The sequence below is a fragment of the Bidens hawaiensis genome, unplaced genomic scaffold (assembly GCF_021521415.1).
Source record: "Bidens hawaiensis isolate Kalapana, Puna unplaced genomic scaffold, B.hawaiensis_p1.1 tig00419570_1, whole genome shotgun sequence".
NCBI classification, from domain to species: domain Eukaryota; kingdom Viridiplantae; phylum Streptophyta; class Magnoliopsida; order Asterales; family Asteraceae; genus Bidens; species Bidens hawaiensis.
Window position 1 is genome coordinate 43,553 of NW_027506839.1, and position 21,241 is coordinate 64,793.

At 39.3% G+C, this 21,241-nt stretch overlaps 1 pseudogene across 1 annotated transcript in view; it reads right to left on the minus strand.

Moving 5' to 3' along the window:
• The window catches only part of LOC143618642 (glycerophosphodiester phosphodiesterase GDPDL3-like), a 59,904-nt pseudogene extending 39,401 nt beyond the window's left edge, over positions 1–20,503 (minus strand). The window contains exon 1 of the transcript XR_013151056.1: positions 20,098–20,503. The product of XR_013151056.1 is annotated as a glycerophosphodiester phosphodiesterase GDPDL3-like (transcript). The remainder of the gene's footprint in view (positions 1–20,097) is intronic.
• Positions 20,504–21,241: the final 738 nt, after the last annotated feature.

The following is a 21,241-nucleotide window of genomic DNA, read 5'->3' on the forward strand; positions in this document are numbered from 1 at the left end:
AGGTCTACTGAAATGGCCACGAAAGAATCATGTTTAATAACGAAAGCAAGCGAATCGGAATCCGAACTGTGGCACAGGAGGATGGGGTACATTCATCCTCGGAAGATGAACCACATTGTCAGGAATGGACTTGTGATGGGCGTTCCCTTGAAAAGTTTTAACTTTGAAGACAAATGTATTGCATGCAAGAAGGGAAAGCAACACAAGAAATCCCATCTCACCAAGAAGGTCAACTCTATTGCCAGTACTCTAGAACTGCTTCACATGGATCTCTTCGGTCCCGTGAATGCAAAAAGTCTAGGAGGTACTTCTTACTGCTTGGTGATCACTGATGACTACTCGCGATATTCGTGGGTATATTTTCTAAAATCGAAAGATGAGACGGCTCAAATGGTGAAGAATTTGATTACCAAAGTTGAGAACGTCATGGGTAAAACAGTGAAGTTCATCAGGAGTGACAATGGAACGGAGTTCAAGAATTTTGAAATGGAGATATTCTGTCTTCAGAAAGGAATTGAACACCAATACAGCGCTCCGTATACTCCGCAACAGAATGGAGTGGCTGAAAGGAAGAACCGAACTTTAATTGAAGGAGCCAGAACTATGCTGGCAGATTCGAAGCTTCCTGTGATGTTCTGGGCTGAAGCAGTTGCTACAGCCTGCTATGTTCTGAATAGAGTGTTAACCGTTAAGAGACTTGGTAAAACGTGTTACGAGCTTATGCATGGAAGGAAGCCCAACTTGAGTGGTCTTGAACCATTCGGGTCCCCTTGTTCGATCTTGAAGACAAATTCTAAATTTGGCGAAGTAGCTGATGAAGGAATCTTAGTCGGTTATGTTGTTGGTACTCCCAACAGACGTGTCTTCAATACTTCGACCTGCAAGGTGGAGGTGGTGTGTAACACCGACATCACAAGTTACCAACCGCCAAAACCAAGCAATGGACCTGCTGAGCTTTTCGACTATGTTAAGCTTTTTAAGTCTTTTAACATACCGGATTTGGAAATCTCTGAAGAAGAAGAAAGAGTTGCGACGAAGATGATACTCGATGAGGAAGAAAATCTATTGCAAAGACAGCTGATTGATAAATGTCAACCTTCCTCATCAAACACTATCGGTACCCCTGCTGCCTCAGCTGAAGAAGAATTTATCAATCCATTTCACTCTCAGCCAGAAACAACCATTGACGAGATCTCTTCTAATTTGGAAGATAATTTGCATGTCGGTTCTGTTCGACCACGAGAATTCATAAAGATCACCCTTTGGATAATGTGATTGGTGATGTGTCCTCAGGTGTACAAACGAGAAGTAGCTTGAATGAACACACCTGTGTTTATACGAGCATTAAGGAGACTGGAATAATCAATGAATGCCTGTACACCTGCTTTATAAGCCAGATTGAACCGAAGAATTATCAAATGGCTTTAAAGGACAGCTCGTGGGTCGAACCCATGCAAGAAGAGTTGGCTCAATTCGAGAAGATGGAAGTTTGGACTTTGGTTGAAAAACCAAAGAATGTGCATGCGATAGGCACAAAATGGGTGTTTAAGTGCAAGAGAGATGATAAGGGGATTATTATAACAAATAAGGCGAGGCTAGTCGTTAAAGGTTTTAATCAACAAGAGGGGATTGATTATAACAAAGTGTTCGCTCCTGTCGCCAGGTTGGAAGCCATAAGATTGTTTTTAGCGTTTGCTGCTTATGAAAAGATGAAGGTGTTTCAGCTAGATGTGAAGAGTGCGTTTTTGAATGGGAAAGTTGATGAGGTTGTGTATGTTGAGCAACCTCCGGGTTTTCCTGACCCAGACTTTCCAGATCACGTGTACAGGTTGAGCAAGGCGTTGTATGGATTACATCAGGCACCTCGTGCCTGGTATTCAACTTTATCGGATTACTTGCTCGAGAATGGTTTTGAAAGAGGGAAAATTGATAGCACGTTGTTCTTCAAAAGAGATGGAAGCGACTTCCTGCTGGTACAAGTCTACGTGGATGACATTATATTTGCTGCGTCAAAAGTCTCCATGTGTCAGGAGTTTGAAGCCGTCATGAAGAAAAGGTTTGAAATGAGTGCTATGGGTGAACTAACTTTCTTTCTAGGATTGCAGGTTGATCAGAAGAAGGACGGGATGTTCATTCATCAGACGAAGTATGTTCATGATGTGCTCAAGCGCTTCAAGATGGAGGACAGTTCTCCATATGATACTCCAATCTGCGTCAATCACAAATTGGGTACTGAAGTAGACGGTGATGCAGATGTGGACCCAACTCAATATCGGGCAATAATAGGTTCTTTAATGTACTTAACTGCATCTAGGCCTGATATAATGTTTGCTGTTTGTCTTTGTGCACGTTTTCAGGCAAATCCAAAAGAATCTCATTTGAAAGGTGCAAAGAGGATACTGCGGTATCTCAAGGGCAAGCCGAAGCTGGGGTTGTGGTACCCGAGAGGAGGAGACTTGGAGCTAGTCGCTTACACAGATTCTGATTATGGAGGGTGCAATCAGAGTCGGAAGTCAACAACAGGAGGATGTCAGTTTCTTGGTGGCAGATTGGTGTCGTGGCAATGCAAGAAGCAGACTTCAGTCGCAATTTCAACCTGTGAGGCAGAATACATGGCAGCATCCAACTGCTGCTCTCAGGTTCTTTGGATTCAACAACAGTTGCGCGACTATGGTCTGAATTTCTTACTTACTCCTATTTGCATTGATAACACAGCTGCTATCTCAGTAACTAACAATCCCGTGAAACATAGTAAAACTAAACATATTGACATACGTCATCATTTTATACGGGATTGTGCTGAGAAGAAACTGATTGTGCTTGAAAAGGTGGATACGCTTGATAATTTCGCTGATTTATATACTAAAGCGTTTGACAAAACAAGATTTCAAAACCTTATCGAGCTGAATGGGATGATCAATCCCGAGTAACCATGCTTTTCACGTTATAGTTAAAAAATAAAAAAAATAAAAAAAAATAAAAAAATGTCACTATCGCTTAAAAATATGTCGGTTGCCTTAGTTTGAAGGACTTGTCTTCGGATATGTTTTGGTCCTCATTTTCTACTTGTAGAATTTGAGGATAGCCATTAACCAGATGACTGAAAGTGACCGGGGCGGTTTATGATGAGTTTTCATTCTTTCGCTTAAAATTAGTCGATCATATTACTTAGTTAGAAGGACACATACTAGTATGTGGTCGGTCCAGCTAATCCATTGGATCTTCGGGATAGCCGTTTACCTGAAGACTTTGTTTTGGTCGGGGAGATTAATGTTAAAATTTTGAAAGAAAATGGGAAATGAAATTATTTTTCAAGTCTGTTACTTCGTAAGAAGTTCGTTAGCTATGTTTAACAGAAAATTGATCCAACCTTGGAAAATGATAGTTATACTGATTCTGTGTGCTTAACTAGTGAAGTTATTAGGCTTAAAAGGCTTTAGGACAGTCGTTGTATGTCATGGTAACTTGTTATGGTGCGTAAAAGTAGACGTGATACAAACTAAATTTACTTGATTTTACGTGGAAACTCCTTAAGAGTTTTGCATGTCTTCATATATATCTTTCCGAATGATAGGCAGAAAAGCGATTACCCAGTCGTACACGAGCCCATGTGTGTTCTGATTCCCATGAAGATAGCGTCTCAAGATATTGCTGTGATCCAGATTCGGGACTTGCAGTTAATTTCTACTTTGAAGTCTATGTTTATTCGAAAAAAAAAAATAAAAAAAAAATAAAAATTTATATTTGGAGTTATTGAAACATATTAGTGATGACAAAATCAAGACTTCACAATCATTGAGTAAGAGAGAAGAACGGGAAGCAGATCAAGAATACTTACAACTTAATCAGACACTATGGGTCGAGGTCAATTCGGGGTGACTTGGGGAAAGCCAAATACGCTTTGAGAATAGATAGGAGGCATCAAAATCTCTGAGTTGTTGCCCACTTAAATTTTGAGACTTAATCGAACCTAACTCGTATCACAGAAACGATGAAAACCACTTTAAGTTATACCTGCTTACAACCTGTCTCTTTATGTCATAATACAGCTAAACACGGATCTATGTGACAGTCACATACTTAGTATGATTCCTGTTCGGATCTTTTCTAAAACGTAGCAGTCCCTATCGAGACTGAAATTTGATCCCTTATACTTTAAATTTTTTAAGTTTTTGTACTTAGATAGTTTTATGATTTTTTAACTGGTTACTTAGAATTGATCATGTCATTTATTTCTTAAAGGGAAGTTTTATAACTTAATTGGAAAAATGTTAAACTTATAAGGTTAAATTTTGTAAATATATAGGCGATGTTGTTGAACAGGCGAAGTTGTGGATAACTTCGCCTAGGCGAAGTTATCCGTAACTTCGCCTGTATAACAGATCCCCTATATAACGAATACTTAGAGTCAAATTGTTCATTATTCAGCGAACTTATATCCACAGTGTTTTTCACAGCGAACTTACTGATTTCCGGCGAACTTGTAATTTATTCCGATTACGTGTTAATTATTCCCAGTTTTCACACCGATTCAAGGTTCGAAATGCCATTATATCACATAATCAATGTTCATTCAAGCTTCTAAATGTTTGTTTCGACTGGTTTCGAACCCTCGGACCATCGGATTTTGAAACCGAGTTTCATAACTTGTGTTTTTACGTGTTAAGAACTATTCTGATCGTCTAGATAACCTTAAAACCATGTTATTCGGAGTCCTTAATCTTAAAACTTATCATAAAATCTCGGATTTTGAATTTTGAATTATCCTTACTGTCGCCGTTTCAGATTCAGGCGAAGTTAGGGTTTAGGCGAAGTTATCCGTAACTTCGCCTGAAGCTTAAGTTCGCCTGAGGCGAAGTTATCCGTAACTTCGCCTGAAACTTAAATTCGTCTGAGGCGATGTTGAGATGAGGCGAAGTTAACATTAACTGCGCCTGGATCATTTTTACTTAATATTAATTAGACGAACTTAAAGCTGAAGCGAAGTTGTTCCCAACTTCGCCTCATCTTTAACTTCGCCTATACAGAGTTTATCACAACTTCGCTCATGGTAACCAGCGAACTTGTGTTATTCATTAACGTTTATCTAACTTGGTTCGTTTGTTGCAGATATGGCTGCGGTAGCTGGTGCTGGAGGTGCAGGAGGAGACGATGGTGATAACCTACGTCAATTTTTCCCGGGTCACAATATGTACATCACCATTGACTCGGAAGCGAGCGGCGTTGAGGATTACCGCGAGATTATTACTTTCCTCATACGCTCGAGGATTTTTCATGCTATCACGAACACTCTGCCGATATCTCTACCAAATATCGAAGACTTTTGGCAGACGGTAGAATACGACTGTCGTGTTGAGCCCCCGGTCATGCGAGCGACTGTGAACAATCAACAAGTTCAGTTCAATTATGAACAGATTCGGGTGGCATTACGGTTTGGAGAAGAGACGAGGGACGACCCAACTGAGTTTGTGGCTCCGTTTCGTGATGGAGCGTTTCTCCGAATGGGCTATTCTGGTCCATTAGGCGATACACAGAGACGGAAGGGTTTTCTACTTGATCAGTGGCGCTTCCTTATGCACGTCATGATAGTTTGCATGTCAGGAAGAAAGGCGGGCACTGACGGTATGGGTGCGACCATGCAGTCCGCAATGACTGCACTGACTTACAATAAACGCTATAGTTTTAGTCAGATGGTCTTTTACGAGATTGACAGACAGAGAAGGGCGATGGCTCGGGAGCGGTTCATTATGTACCTACGTTTTATCCAGATGATATTGAACCATGTGGCTCTGAATCTACCTCAGAGACGCCCGATCAGATACGTGGAATCTGTGAGCAAACGTATCTTTGCTCAATGCCGCACTTCGAGTGCGAGGAGCAACCCTGAACGTCCTCCAAGGCATACTCCACTGTTTGGGTTTTTAATCAACCCAGAGTATGTTCCTGCTGGTGGGGACGAGTTCAGAGATCCTCAACCGCGACAGGCAAGAGCAACTCAAGCTGCATCTGCTGTGCCTGTTGTGTCGGCAGCAGAGGATATAGATCTTGATGCTGTCTTTGGAGGTCAAGGTTATTTCGATATGGATCAAGTTGATACACATGAAGAGGTGCAGGTCTCTGCTGCACAGGGTTCGGGTGTGAGTGCTACTAGAGCAGCTACATCGATGGCTGACTCAGATTTGGATGAGATCATGAATGAGGGGAGACGGTTGATGGTGTCTCGAGAGAGAACGTTTGGGAAGAGAAAGAGAACGGAGGATGATGATGAGTCAGAAGAGGAAGAAGATATACATAAGCTGATACGACGTTCAAGACGGGAAAGGACATGTGCAGGTATGGGAGCTGGAGAGACTTCAAGGATGGTACGTTTTGCTCCGGCCTCACTGTCTGGTATGTCTATCGTTCCTACTTCTGTACAGGTTACAAGTATAAGCGCTGCGGATGTTCCCGTGGTGGCTACATCATCTGCTGGCATTCCATCCATCACTACCATCCAGACGTCGACTCCGGAGATTGTGTCTCTACCACCTCCAACGCTTACTCAGTCGGTGGTAGTTGCACGATTTGTAGAGTCAACGGTCGTCACTACTGCAGGGTTATCAGGTATGGTACCACCTGCGGTTACGCCTGCTTCTGATGTCTCGCCTACGCCTATGTCTGACTCAGAGAGAATAGCTTCACCAGAGCGGATCGTGGCAGAGCAATCGAAGACTATTCAACGCCTAGTGGAAGCAAATCAACTACAGTCATCCCTCCTGGTTGAGCATGGGAAAATTATAGATGCCTTGAAGGAGTTCTTGGCATCTCAGGGGGAGATGAGCGGTAAGGGCGACGAGCTAAGGACGAAAAGAAGAAATGACCGAGACGATGAATCCAATGCATCGAAAGATGCAGGTGGTGAGCTGCCAAGAACTTCTCAAGCTCTTGGTACTTCCACAGCTGAGGGGGAGTCTGCCGACGCGGCTGGTGGTGATGGTGGTGATGATGTGGTGTTGGTTGATGATGACGTGATTGATGCGTTGTAGGAACTTGACGATGATATGTTCAGCGATGATGTGTTGTTTGATGAAGATCTGCTGCCGAGTGATGTGATTGAGAAGATCGGTGAGCAGATTGAGATTGAGGATGAGATTGAGGTAGGAGAGATAGTAGAGGAAAATGTCGAACATGGCATTCCAGAGGTTGAGAAGGCCGATGTAGGTGATCAGACGGCAGTTGAAGATACTGAATGGGAAGAGCAGCCGAGATGGAAGGAAGGATATGCTCAATGGTTCGTCAAAACGAAGAAACCGGCAGTCCCTACCATGTTCAAAAAGAGTTACAATATTAAGGGCTATGCTGAAGCAAAGAAATGGATTATATGCTGGATTTATGATGAGCAGTTGCGGCTCTTCGTGATTAAACGATATGATGGAATTCAGTACCTTAGAAGAATGTTGAGATCGTTAAACACACTGCCTGAATGTGAGGTTAAATACTTAGCCAGATTGGGGTTGATCAATCGAAGTGACGATAATATGGCTAGAGTCATAGGGAAAATCGTATGGAAAGAGAGCATAAAGGAAAAGAAGTTTGAGCTGCTGAAACCACAGAAAGGGAAACTTGTTGAAGACAAGGATAGAGGTTTGAGAGCTGATGGAAAGCCTTGGATGGTTATGAAGTATAAACCAATCCGGTGCCTTAAAGAAGTACCGATGAAGCTTATGCCCAAGGATGTGCTCAAAGACCTAAAGTGGTGGTTCGTTGATTGTGAGACAGCGGAGGCAGTGATGGAAGATGAGGATGAACAAGAGATCCTTAGAGTTTACGATCCGATGCATCTTGTTAACTTATCGCAAGCTGATCTGAAGGTGCTTAACGAGAAGAAAATCTTTTATATTCCAGCTTGGAAGGACGAAGCAAGAAAGTATCAACGAGTTGTGTCGGTGTGTGTTAGAGAAGGAGTGCACGCGTGAAGATACAGGATTACGAGACAAGAGCTGAAAGATCAAGATATGAAGCTACTGCCAAGGGGGAGTCTGTTGGTGCATAAATGTCAGTAGTTCATATGTCTAGTGTCTGTAATCGAGTCTGTAATATTGTTTATGTATTTGTTTGTTTAAAGCGAAGTTGTTGACAAGTTCGCCTAGGCGAACTTGTTAACCAAGCGAAGTTGTTGACAAGTTCGCCTAGGCGAACTTGTTGAACAAGCGAAGTTATGGACAACTTCGCCTGAGGCGAAGTTGTCGTGTATTTATATAGGTTACGGATTACTGTTTAAGGGTGGTTAAGTTACGTGTAATTCAGTGAGTCAAGTGACGTGAGGTCGAGAGTCTGTAAGTATCACGTGTTGAGTTATTAATATAACGTGTGTTTGTTCGTATCGTATTCGTGTGTTTGTGTGTTTGTGTTCTACGTCCGTAACGATCTACACAGGGATTCCGCACCTGTGTATATCGGGATATCTCGTGTGATCCGTCCAGGGAACCTACAGTTCCCAAGTGAAATCGGGACCACGTTTAGATTTCCAACGAACTTTGACAAGCGGAATACGGTTACGCTTGGTTTCTTTATCCATATGATCCACGATTTCAATAGGTTTCTCGACAACGCTCATAGATTCATCAATTCGAACTTTGTCGAGGGGTATGTGGAGATTCCCCTCAGCTAAGCTCTTCTTGAGGTTGGAGACATGAAAAGTTGGATGAACATTGGAGAGCTCTTCGGGGAGATTGAGACGATATGCAACTTTACCAACCTTTTCAACGATCTCAAACGGGCCAACAAAACGAGGAGATAATTTGTTACTTTTGCCAAAACGAAATACCCCTTTCCAAGGAGATACTTTGAGGAGAACTCGATCACCAACATTGAACTCGAGAGGTTTACGGCGCTTATCGGCGTAGCTCTTTTGACGGCTACGAGCGGCAAGAAGATTTTGATGAATAAGAGCGATTCGATCGGAAGTTTCTTGAACTAGCTCGGGACTGGTGATTTGCGATTCACCAACCTCGTTCCAACCAATCGGGGAACGACATTTTCGGCCGTAGAGAGCTTCAAATGGGGCCATGCCAATACTAGTGTGGAAACTAGTACTGTAGGAAAACTCTACAGGTGGTAAGTGAATATCCAATTTCCACCAAAATCTAGTATGCAAGAGCGGAGCGTATCTTCGAGAGTTTGAATCGTTCACTCGGATTGACCATTGGGTCGAGGGTGATAAGCGGTTCTTAGATCAATACGGGTACCCAAGGCGGTTTGCAACGATTTCCAAATGAGAGGTGAACCGACCATCACGGTCGGAAATAATGGTCATAGGCGTCCCATAGCGGCAAACGATGTTCTTGACATACAACCGACCTAAGTTTCTCGTAGGGTACTTCTCGCGATAAGGAATGAAAATCGTCATACATCTTATCCGCACCGGGATGAATAGTGTATCGTGATTTATGAGTTTCATCAAGGATAATTATGCGAAGATCGTCACGATCAAGAACCCATAAACGGTTCAAGTAATAGAGTAAACCGTTACGTTTGGTTTCAAGTTGGAGTTCGGCGCCACACGACATCTCGTCGTATAAGTTACCGTTGGTGACGGAGATGTGTTGTGCGTCGAGGATACGGTATTGAAGGTCAGATTGGATGGTGACACGGTTTGAGCAAAAAATGGATTTAATATGACTTTTACGACTAGTCCCGAAATTAAGGAATACTATATCTACACCGTAAAAGAATATATATATATATATATATATATATATATTAACTTATGATTTAAAATAATATACAACTTTGAATAATTGAAATCTAAAACTAATCGTAACACTGAAAGAAAAACTTTAAAATCTAAAATTTATCATAACCCGGAACTTAAAGTAATAGAAATAATGCTACAAATAACAATCCGATAAGAACACTTATATATTGGATGTACCAGCGGCATTTCCACCAAGTTCCTATCATCTCAACATTGTACCGTTATCCAAAACTACCATTGGTTCTAGGATTATGACACACGATTGTACGTATTATGATTTCTATGCGAGGACTTTGGTAATTATGTACGCATCCATAATTACTTAGGTCGTCGGATGGTTCGCATAATTCTCCCCATCGTGTGGGTTACCAAGCGTTGGAAAACATTATTTTGTGAAGGAACATAAGTTTTAAAATGTTTAACTATAAACTAGGAAAAAGTACAAAAGTTTCTAAGACATTATTTAAATATAAGTCCTTAAAGTTGTAAATATAACTTATTAGTAGTCGAGATTAATAAAATGGGTTGTGATGATTGAGGATGATAAAATAAGGCATATGAAGGCTTTAATAAGCAATCTACTTAAATAAAAGAACTTTATTAATAAGATACTCGAAGGATCATTAGTTCAAACTGAAATAATTCGATGCCATAAGCAGGCAATACTAATTCATAACTGTGAAAAGACCAAAATGACTAAGATCAACTAAGGGACACAACACAAGTCTTCGGATTTCTTGAGTAGCTTAGCTGATGTGACGTGAAGCACCATGAGAAATTGAATTTATAAAAGTTTGAGCAGTCGGAGTAGGTTATCTCGGAATAGCTTGAGTAGGTTTGTGCAATTTGGGATTCCAATAGAGCATAATCGGTGAACTTGAGCTTGTGGGTATGGAATTTGGTAGGGTTGGGTTAGGTAATGAGGATGTTGATTGACTAAAGAAACTTGAAGGATGCTATGTTGATAGGTTTGAACTTGATGAGCAATGGCAAGTTGGGGACACATATTACGAAGATGATTTGGGTCTCCACGATGGTAACAAGTGCGGGTGCCAAGAAAACTGGTTGAGTATGAGCGATAGGTTGTTGTGGGATGGCTCGTGCACTAGGCGGGGCACGGAAAAATCTAGCAAAGTGGCCATAATGATTGAAATTTATGCATAGCTGGCACATGGATTGAGCAGGGTGATGACGGGTGAGTACCGATGTACGGTTTCCTTTTACAATGCGATTCGATTGTTATCAAGGTTGAGGGTTGGTTTGATTAACAACATGATTTTGGCGATTGACTTTAAGCTTGTTGTTGCGGTTATTGTTAATTGAAGCAGATTTGGTTCGGCTTTAGTGTCAGCGGACGAGTCGGTTTTGGTCTTTTAGGGAACAAATGATTTAGCAGCAAAATTAGAGTTGAGACCCTGAACACGTGTCACGATTGCTAGTATAGTAGCTGTCACACCCCGAAAATCTTAACTTAACACAGCGGAAGACTTAACTTAAGCCATTCGGGTTATGACAGATGCCGATAGCCAATAACAATAGACAATTAATAATAAAAGCATCATCTTTTATTATAGGAAAATATTTTACAAAATCAGAGTTTATTACACGTGCTAATGCACGGTTTACAATACTTCAACTTTGTTCACACACCACACGCTCTCGTTTCCATGCCACATCGAAATCTTCACTTACCTGAAAAGCATATTAAAATATCGATCAACACAACGTGTTGGTGAGTTTCCCTTTTATATCAAAATAGTCCATATATATATATATATATATATATATATATATATATGAATCGAAAACATAATCCAAATAATCAAATCCGATATCAATTCGTTTGTAATCGTCACTACACCCCGAATTACATCCAAATATTCCGTGTATAATGATCTACCGCTATTATATCACAAATCCGTGTGTAATGATCTACCGTCATTACATCATAAAACAATAGGCATTTCATTTCTTAAACAAATTGAGCTGTTGTAGACGAGAAAAGAATACAACATTACGTATGACTATCTCAGTTGATAACTCGAAACATACCATACTCAAAATATACCCACTTTTAACCCAACGCGATTAGAAGTGGGGGGCGTCACCACGATAGATCTACCCATATTTCTGTGCCCTTAATAATTCTGTTAACAGTTATTTAGCCAACTAGATTCATCCCGCATTATACACCAATTTGTAAAATAAAATGCATTTATAAATTAACAACGAAATCAATATGTAATAAAGAATATGCTTTTCTCCAAAACACAATTAAATATCGTTTTGAAAACATTTCCAGTTAAAAATCGAGGGGTTCGATAGAGAAACTCACTGTCTTGTAGCTTTTCCAAAAATCTCTTGTCCTATATTAGAACACGTTTTGTTAATGAAAATTTGATTTTAGTTTTTATACAAAACTCCTTTTTATAAGTCTTATTCTAGTATTCACATAAGCATATAAACACATAAGCACATAAGCGAGTACACATAGTTTGGTTTTCCGTTAGCTATTAATTAATTAGTTAAATTAATTAATAAACAATTAAAATATATTAAAATATTTAAGTTTCAGTTGCTGTAAATTTTTAAGAAAATATTAATCTTCTATTTTTCACAAAACTTGTCGGTTTTGTCGGTTTTATGCTTATAACGCGTTATTTCGGTTTAACGTTTTCGTGTCGGTTTTCGTGACACGAACTGTTTAGGACTAACTTTTATCATCTTGTCCTTTTCTCATGTATTAACTTATGTTATCCATGAGTATTTCAATACTTTAGGGGCTGTTCTAAAACAGTCCCTAATAGTTGTGTCAGTTTTGATTAAAAAGCCGATTTTTCGATCGTTTAAGTTCCCGACGAGTCAAATAAATTACACAAGTCTATTCTAATCATCTTATGAACTAAACACACATATAATAACATATAATTTACCATAAATTGCAGTTTTGACTATATATGTTCATAAGATACGTTAATCGAGTTTTTCGGTTTCTAGTTCGTATTTTAAATTACCTTAACAATGTTACTAGTTAAACTTGTTATTTATTTATATACAATTACGTTTAAATATCCAAAATCCAGATTTTAAATTTATTTCATAAGTTCCTAATAATTCCAAATTGTTACTTTTTAAACAAGATTCTCAATTTCTTTTTAAAAGAATCCATGTGTTCATGATCCAAGTTTTATTCTTTTTAATATCATTATGTTTTAGCTTTTTATAAGTTTCTATACCTTTGTACCTAGTCACTTTTATATCATTTCTATCTTTATCAAACTTTAATCAATCATTCAAGTTAAAGGATCATAGATTTTTATAAATTATCGAAGTGTTGGTTTAACAAAGTTACTTATTTTAGTAACTTTTAATATTTTTAATTCTAATTAAGCAAATTCTTCCACTTTGGTTAAATACAATTCTATATTTAATTCATTCATTTAAGTTGTTAGGGTTTCATTCATCCCAAATAATCTATTTCATTTTATTCTTTTAATTCACCATTTAACAAAGTTTCTATCTTTAGAAAGGTGTTGTTTATTTAAACAATGAAGTAACTAATCTAAGTTTCAAATTATACATCCTATCTTATTTTAAGTTGTTGTTAATCATCTATTGATTTCATTCATTATAAGTTTCATATCAAAATCCAAATTTTATCTTTTCTTAGATTAATGTTTCTTTATTTAGTAACTTCAACAAATTTCAAGTTCTATCTATTATTTATAACATGCAACCTATCTTACTTATATTTAAGTTGTTCTACAACATTTTTTAATCCAAAAATCCATTCAAACCCTTCTAATTAATTCCATATCAAAAATCCCCAAATTTTACAATTATGAACACATTCTTGTTTCATCTATTTCTAACAATACTTTTCAACAATCTAAACCCATATTAACAAGTTTATAATCAATAATTAATCCAAACTTTATTCTAATAACAAACCCTAAAATCAAACTCTTTCAAATTCATCAAAAGTTCAATAGATTATTAACACTCAACCATCAAATCTACTAATCAATATAGAGTCTTTAGGATGTATGAATGTATGTATTATAGAGTTTTGATCCTCTCATACATATATACATACACTCACGGCACACATACATATACACATTAACAATCTTCCAAATCAAACTCAAGAACAATAATCCTTGTATATCTATAATCAATCCATAATACAATACTTACTTGATTTCTTGATTTTGTTAAAGATAGAAATGGTGAATGATGGTGATGTGTGTGTTCCCTAGCTCTATTCCTTTCTAATAACTTCTTGATAGCTTAATCCTTCCTATTATCTTCAAATCTCTTAAACCTTCTTTGATCTTGATTATGTGTATGTGTGTGTTTAATGTTTGAGTTTGATTTTGATTTGAATGGTGAAGGGGGTTTGGGCCGTGGGTTTTAAGGGAAGGGGGAGAGGGAGGTTTAGGGTAATGTGTTGGCTAATAGGGTGGAGGTGGAGTGCTTGGATGTTTACCAAATCATCAACTTCTTGAAGATGCAATGATTAAGATGGAGTGTTGGAAAGAGTTTATTGGAACAAGTGTGATGGTAAAGTGTTGAGATGTCCAAGGGGAAAGGTGGGGGCAGCCTAGGGGTGGGGGGGTATATGAGGGGTTTTATTCAATAACTAGGTGATTTTCGGTTATCCGTTTTACGTATTTCGTGTTTTAAATATCCAAACGAACTCTGTTTTCAATAAAATTTGTCAGAATTTGAACGAAATCAAATTCATAATAGTATGGACCATAAAAATCATTTTCTTGAAAATAATTCATGTGGGGTCCTTCCCGGGTCCTTATTGACTCGTGTTGGCTTAGTTTTCAATTTTTGTGTTTTGAGCCTTCCTAAATTATATTTTTATGTTGTCTCACATGTTTTCATATATATATTTTGAATTTTTGAGATTGTTTAATCGATCTAATGATTTGTTTACTTTCTGGCTCGCTGCCCGAGGTATTTGCACGTTTTTCTCGCTTCGTGCCGAATTTTGGACTTTTGTTGACTTTGAAAGATAATAAACCTTAATGAAGAGAGATTTTATTAATAAAGTGATTTTAGGATGGATAATCATGATTACATTAACGAAAATTTTTGCCAGATGTTACATTCTCCCTTCCTTTAAGAAATTTCATCCCGAAATTTAGGAAGTGTCACTGGCTTCTGACTCTACTAGAAACAGATGAGGATATTTTCGTTTCATCTGGTCTTGGTTTTCCCAGGTGAACTCGGGACCTAGTCTTGATTTCCAGCGAACTTTGACCAGCTTGATTCGATCCCGTATGAACTTCTTTATTTTCTAGTCCATGACTTCTACAGGCTCCTCGACAAATCGAAGCTTGTCATCAACTCGGATATCCTCAACGGGAACAATCAGTGATTCGTCGGATAAGCATTTCTTCAAGTTTGATACATGGAACATGTCGTGTATTCCGTTCAATTCTGAAGGTGATTTGAGTCGATAAGCTACTGGACCAATTCGATCAATGATCTTGAATGGTCCCACGTATCTAGGACTCAACTTTCCTTTCTTCCTGAATCTGATTACTCTTTTCCAGGGTGAAACTTTCAACAGAACTTGATCTCCCACTTGAAATTCCAACGGTTTTCTACGATAGTCAGCATAGCTCTTTTGTCGGTATGTTGCAGCCTTCAACCTGTCTTTGATCTGGAAGACCCTGTCAGTGGTCTCCTGAACAATTTCAGGTCCTGTCAGTTGTTTCTCTCAAACTTCAGCCCAACAAAGAGGGGATCTGCATTTTCTCCCGTATAAGGCTTCAAACGGTGCAGCCTTAATACTGGAGTGGTAGCTGTTATTGTAGGAAAACTCAGCTAGCGGTAAATGGGTATCCCAGCTTTTGCCGAAATCAAGAACGCAGGATCTTAACATATCTTCCAATGTTTGAATGGTTCTCTCGCTTTGGCCGTCGGTCTTGGGATGATAAGCGGTGTTCAAGTCTAGGCGTGTGCCTAAAAATTCTTGCAGAGATTGCCAAAATCGGGCGATGAAACGACCGTCTCTGTCGGAGATGATGGAAACAGGTATGCCATGTTTAGCCATAATCTCTCACATATAATCGAGTTAACTTCTCCAGGCTATCTTTCTCGCGAATGAGAATGAAATGAGTGGATTTTGTTAATCTGTTTACAATTACCCAAATGGAATCGTGGTTATTGGGGGTAGTTGGTAATTTAGTCACAAAAATCCATTGTAATGTTTTTCCATTTCCACTGTGGAATCTCTGGCTGCTGTAACAATCCAGATGGTTTTCTGGTGTTCAGCTTTCACTTTTGAGCATGTCAAACACTTACTGACATAAATCGCTATATCTCCTTTCATGTTTGGCCACTAATAGAATTCTTGGAGATCTTTATACATCTTGGTTGCTCCTGGGTGAATGGAGTAATTGGATTTATGAGCTTCATCCAATACTAGATTCCATCAATTTCCATAACGTGGTACCCAAACTCGATCAATCAAGTACAATGTACCATCAGACTTCGTTGTGAATTCACACTCAAGTCCACGTAACTTCTCGGTTTTTATGTTCCGAGGTTTCAAAGCTTCTTTTTGTGCATCTTGGATTCGAGTAGTGAGGCTTGTTTGGATTGTTAATCCTAATGCACGGACACGAAGTGGTTTTTCTCTTTCTTTCCTACTCAATGCATCAGCTACAACATTTTCTTTACCTGGGTGGTAGCGAATGTCACAGTCGTAGTCATTGAGTAGTTCTACTGTAACATCCCGCTTTTGGTTATAATAATAAAATAAATTTCATTTATTTTATAGTGGGTCGTTATCGGTTTATATAAATAGAATATGAGTTGGGCTAGTGTTGGGTTTATGGATATGGGTTATGGACTTGGGTCATAAAGGAAAGAAGGAAAGACCATGGGCTTATGCCCATGATCCATAAATATATAAACCCTTAATCTCCATTTAATCCTCATTCACACATATTCCATACACCACCAAAACACACACTTAAGATCTCTCTCTAGTTCTCTCCCTCTCTAGCCGAAACCAAGAAAGAATCCGAGCACCGACCCGAGGTAATGATAGTTTAATATTGTATGAGCTTAACCCGTTAGATATAGTCACGAAACGACGAGCCGACACCGTTAAACCTTTTAAGCCACGAGATCCGGGTGGAATCGGGTATAAACCGAACATATGATGAGCTTAGGGGTCATCCTAGCTTAGATTTGGATCGAGCGGGACGAAAAATGGTGAAAAACGAGTTAAAACTCGTTTTTCGACGTGTTCGCGGTTTTCCGGCGGCTTTCCGGCGGCGGCGCTGGAAAAGTTAATACGTGTCAGGGAATGTTCTGACATTCCTTGACCTAACCCTAGTTCGTTACGGGAATTTAACGAATTAAAGGTGATTTGCTAGCTGGTTCGTCTATGGGAACATAACGAACTAGCTACAGTTTGTGTTCAATTCGTTAAGTTGATTCGCTGAGTAAAGAATAATGAACTGGCCTTAGTTCGCGTCCAGATTTGTTAAGAAAAAGATAACGAATTAATTATAGTCATTCATTAGAAAAGATAACGAATTGGATGGACCAATTCGTTACCAAGACTGGTTCGTTATGGACTGATTCGTTATAAGATCCAGTTCACTTAATAACCAGTCGTTAAAGGATTCAATTCGCTGCATGGATCAGTTCGTTAAGATAACACAATTCATTAAGAACCAAGTAGCGAACCAGAAGTTTGATAGAATGACAGAACAGTCCCTGAACTGGAAAAGAATGATTTAATTACAAAGAAATCCTTGAACTTTTAAGTAGAAAATTAAATAATGATCCAGAATTCTAATGGAAAATGTGTTGGACCCTGCTAGGGGCTCTGCCCCTTGGACCCAGCTCGACCCCAGCCAGGGGCTCTGCCCCTTGGACCCTGCTAGGGGCTGCCGCCCCTAGAACCCCGCTGCTAGGAGCGCTACCCCCGGACCCCCGTTCGTTGAGGGTAATAATTAAACTAGAAAGACGATATGTGTAGTGATAGTTTATTGATACGTATAATTATTATACAGTTAGTCGTGCACAGCTCAAGAAGGGAATAATCGTAAACGGTGAACGCAACCACATTGAGGTGAGTTTCTAGCCCCACTTCCTTGTTATGTTTTCGGGGCTGTGTGCATAATCGATGTGATAGTCAATACACTTACCTTAGGTGGTAAGTGTATGCCTTATATGATTTATGTATGACGATTACTTGACGATGCGTGAACGATCTTCGGATATTGCATGTGCCGTCAAGTGTTAGTTAAAGGTATGATTGATATGTATGATGTATGAATGACATATGTATGAATATGTATGATGTATGAAAAATATATGTATGAAATGTTGATGGTACGTGAACGCTCTTCGGAGATTGCAAGTATCATCAAGGAAAGTATGTAAATGACAGGTATGTTATAGTAGCGCGAATGAAGGGAACTGACCCTAATAGTGTCGGAGAATGTAGGGAACCGACCCTAATAATATCGGCGAAGGTTATAGGGCGGAATGCTCTTTAAAATGTATACGTATGAATGAAAGTATGTAAGTAAGTACGAAAGAAAGAATGAAAATACGTATGTAAGTAAGTGTGTAAGAAGATATGAAGGTATGTACCTCCGGGTGCATATGCTAGTATGTGAATGTATTGTATGTTGTATGATTAACTAGAACTCACTCAGGGTAGCTGACTTTTAGTATGCACGCAGGCTAATCGACTGAGGCAGTAGGCTTGAGGAAGACACATGGCAGAATCCGAAGAGGCTGGCGTCTAGAGATTGTCGTGATGTTTGAAATGCTGTGTTTTATGTTATGTTTTTGAAAGACATGTTATGGATGTTATAATGAATGGTTGACTTTGATATTATTCCTCGAAAGTTTTTACTAACTCTGATATTTAGAACCGCGTTTATGAGTAAATCCAACACTAAAGTAGGGCTACCGGTAACGGGGCCTTACATCTACGTACCTTTGTTGCCTCATATTTAAATCCTTTTGGTCAAATATGTGTTGGAGGCTCTTGTGATCAGTGAAGATTGTGCACTTGGTGCCATAGAGGTAGTGTCTCCAAATCTTGAGTGCAAAAACAACTGCTCCTAATTCCAAATCATGAGTTGTTTAGTTTTTTCTCGTGCACTTTAAGTTGTCGTGATGCTTAGGCTATCACCATTTCTTTTTGCATAAGCACGCATCCAAGGCCTAATCGTGATGCATCACAGTAAAAACTATAAATCCATCAGTTCCTTCTGGTAGGGACAAGATTGGTGCACTACACAACTTTTGTTTAAGCAGTTGGAAGGCTTCTTCTTGCTTTTCGGTCCACTCATATTTCCTGTCTTTCTGAGTCAATTGGGTTAAGGGTTGAGCTATAGAAGAAAAATTCTCAATGAATCTACGGTAGTAACCAGCTAATCCCAAAAATTGTCGCACTTCAGTGGGTGACCTTGGTGTCTCCCAATTCTTAATTGCTTCAAATTTTTTTGGATCAACTAGTATACCGTTCTTATTGATTATTTCCTAAAAAGTGGACTTCTCGAAGCCAGAAATCGCACTTGAAAATTTTGGCATATATCTTTTCTTCTTTTAGTAATTCTAAAATCAACTTCAAGTGTTGCTCATGTTCCTTCCTGGTTCGTGAGTAGATAAGTATGTCATCGATGAATACTATCACGAATTTGTCCAAGTATGGCTTACAAACTCTGTTCATAAGATCCAAGAATACAGCGGGTGCATTCGTTAGACCAAATGGCATGATCAAAAATTCATAATGACCATAGCGAGTTCTGAAAGCAGTCTTGTGAACATCTTCTTCTGCAACACGTAACTGATGATGCCCGGATCGCAAGTCGATCTTCAAGTAATAGCTTGACCCTTGCAACTGAACAAACAAATCATCAATCCTCAGTAGTGGGTACCGATTCTTAATGGTAAGTTTGTTCAATTCTCTATAATCGGTACACATTCGGAAAGAACCGTCCTTCTTTTTCACAAATAAGACTGGAGCTCCCCAAGGTGAGAAACTTGGTCTTTTAAATCCTTTGTCCAGTAATTCCTGAAGTTGGTTAGATAACTCATGCATTTCCGATGGTGACAATCTATACGGAGATCGAGCTATCGGAGCGGCATCCTGAACCAGATCGATTCTGAATTCGACTTGACACTAGGAGGTATTCCAGGAAAATCTTCGGGGAAAACTTCTGGAAAATCTCAGACTATAGGGATATCGTCTATTTTCCGTTCTTTTGCTTTTGTGTCGACCACATTGACAAGAAAAGCCTGACATCCTTTCCTTAGCATTTTGCGGGTTTTTGTGATACTAGAGAGTTTTAACTCTGTATTACTCTGATCTCCTTGAATGTTCAGACATTGACCATTCGGGGTTGGTAAACGAACTAGTTTTTTGGAACATATGATCTCAGCTCCATTTTTGGATAACCAGTCCATTTCTACTACAATATCAAAACTGCCTAATTCTACAGGTAGAAGGTCGATTGGAAATCTATGATTTTCTAACAGAATGTTACAGTTTTGGACAATTTTACCGGTTTCAGTTAGTTTCCCGTTAGCTAATTCTATTGAGTAGTTATTGTCTAACTTACTAGATTCAACACCGAGGAGGGGTTCAAATTGGTTAGAAACAAAACTTAGATCTGCTCCAGTATCGAATAATACATAAGCATAGTGATTATTAATGAGAAACGTACCGGTGACTACGGATGAGTCCTTCCGGGCCTTCTTCGCGTTCATCTCAAATGCTTTGCCCCTAGTGTTTTGGCCTTTGAGTTTGGGGCACTAATTTCTTAAATGTTCGATGACACCGCACTCAAAACATCCGGGAGTTCGGCTTCCCGTAGATGTTGCTATCTTTGCGTAGCAGTCGCGGGTTATATGACCGAAACGGTTGCATCGGTTACATTTCCAGCATTCACCAATATGAATTCTTCCACACCTATTACAAGTGGATCCTTGTCCTGAGCTTCCTCCTGGTCCTCTTGCGTTTGCTGCAAACATTCTTCCTGCTCCTTGGTTTCTTTTGAACTGTCCTCCTGTGTTACCATTCCACTTTCGTTTGAGTTCTCCGGGTTTCTGATTCTCTGTAACTGTTTTTCGTTCAGGTTCGGCGGTGGCCGCTTTCTTACTGAAGTCTTTCAGAGTTCCCATACGAATTGCATCATCAGTTAACGATTTTGCCAGCTCTCGGGCTGACTGGATGTGGTTGGTTTGGAAGAGGTGACCATTCCTTGGATCTCGGGAGCTAAGCCCCAGATGTACCTCTCGATTCTTGCATATTCTGGCGTAACCAGTCGGGGTACCAGTCTAGCCAATGCATTGAATCGGGAAGTATATCCTCCGATGCCGGCACCTTCCATTTTTAACTGCCAGAAGTCATATTCAATCTTCTGAAGTTCGTTTTGGGGACAGTACTCCTTTAGCAACATTTCTTTTAGTTCTTCCCAGGTTAGACGGTATGCAGCATCTTCTCCA